Below are 2,114 nucleotides of genomic sequence, written 5' to 3' on the forward strand. Positions count from 1 at the left end.
CTGTGGGCAGCCTGTGGGCAACAGTCTGCAGGCAACCCGGCCATGGCAGTTCCTCTCTGGACAGGCAGCTGATGGGGAGACAGAGCTGGCATTGCTATGCTTATCCATCCCTGCTGGGAGCTGAGCCAGGGCATCTCCCACCCCACAGACACCTGGAAGCTGGTGAGTTCAAGCGGGTGAAGTAGGAAAGCAAACTCTTGAGTCCAAACATCTGCAAGGAAAGGTTATTCTTGCTCTCCAGCCAGGACCAGTCCCAGCAGCACCACAGCCACCTAGGCAGTGAGCGGCAGAGCCCGGCACTGCGGCCAGGAGCTGGCCTGGGCTCCGGCACACGGACGATAACTAACGGGAACTGCAGGGTCGGCAGAAGAGGAAGGGTCGGTTGCAGGTGAGGGGGAGTCAGCTCCCCATCACTTGTTGCCGACACTCTCCTAATTGAGAGAAGAGCTACCAGGAGGGGTAATTAGAGCCTGGAGAAGGTCATGTGTGACTCACTGTGTCTCAGCAGCCCTCTGCTTCCAGCCACAGCTGTCTCTGTGCAGCAGCTCATACTGCACACTGGGAACAAGCAATCCCCCCCCATTTTGAAACAGCCCCGCCAAACCTTTCAATGAAGCTGCTGGCAGATCTCCTGCCCTCCAGGACGTGGCCAGCCCAGGTGCTGCAGGGAGAGCCCACGGATGGGAGATGGGACCCTCCAGCCCAGGCCCCTGAGCACCCAGCCACCTGCTTGGGGTCATCTGAATGAATAATCTGGTGTGCATGCATGCATCTGAAAATGAATGGACAAACACATACACTTTCAGGGCTTATATGGCCAATTTAGCAAACTATTGAGAAGTCTGTGTTACCAGAGCTAGCAAAGAAGCTGCCATAAGGTTTTCCTAAATGCTTTCTAATGTAGTAAGACCTACTTAATTTCTCTGCTAGCTCTGATTATTATTGTTATTATCAACTTTTACTAAAGAAGGTTGCAATTTTAGATTATATTTTAGTAATCACAAGAGAAATTTCCCCTAATGTTAATCTAATCTAAGAGAGTGCTATGATGAATACCGTTACAGGCAGCAGTAGTCTGCTAAATTACAGAGCCATGTAGCAGTATGTTTATTGTGCATTTATGACCATTTCCCCACCTTCCACCCAATTACCTGTTTCTGCTGGGACTGCTCCTAAAGAGCCAATCTTCTCAGCAGCCACGGAGTAAAATGGGCTGGAGCCTGCAGGAAAGCAGTTTTCTGCCCAGATGAGAGATTCAGGGACCAGAGAGGTTTGCCCAGGGACAGCAGAAGGACACTGGTCCTCGAAACTTCCCACTGACACTGAGGGCAGCTTTGTGCCCTGGACAGCAGCATGCAGGGACACTGGCTTCTCCCTGCACAACACAGAGCGGTCGGGTACCCCAGAGGTGCACTCGGACCACAGGGTCATTGACACTGGAGGGGACCCCAGGGGGTCTCTAGTCTGACCCCCTGCTCCAAGCAGGATCAGCCGTGGGCTCAGACCAGTTTGCTCATGGCTGGGTCCTGCTGGGTCTGGAAAATCTCCAAGGACAGAGACAGCACAGCCTCTCTGGGAAGCCCATGCCAGTGCTGGATGGTCCTCCCAGTGACACCTGGGCACTGTAACACCCACATGGCACACAGCACCACAGCAGGCACGAGGGCACTGACAGCACATGTGTACCAGCGCACACCCACCCTCAGTGCCTGGGCACAACACAGGCACCAGGGAACACATGTGGCACAGCTCCACACCTGCATGTGGGCACACCGACCCACAGGACATGGGCACCCCAGTGCAGACGCCCCCCTGCATGTGGACACATCCTTGCACACGGGTACACGCATATGTGCAAGGACATACAGACATGGGCACACACACACACACAGGGATGCTGCCCCACAAAGGGACATGCACCCACAGCACACCCCACACACACGCAGAGACACACCTTGCACATGCATGGGGACACACACACACACCCCGCACACCAGCATGGACACAGGCACCTCCGATGTGTGCACACCCCCACCCTGCACAAGCTCATCCCCACGGACACCGACACACACCCAGCTTCCCCCGCCCCACACCCCTGCACAGCACCGACACCC

Source organism: Haliaeetus leucocephalus, unplaced genomic scaffold (assembly GCF_000737465.1).
Source record: "Haliaeetus leucocephalus isolate CR32 unplaced genomic scaffold, Haliaeetus_leucocephalus-4.0 Scaffold339, whole genome shotgun sequence".
Taxonomy (NCBI): Eukaryota; Metazoa; Chordata; class Aves; order Accipitriformes; family Accipitridae; genus Haliaeetus; species Haliaeetus leucocephalus.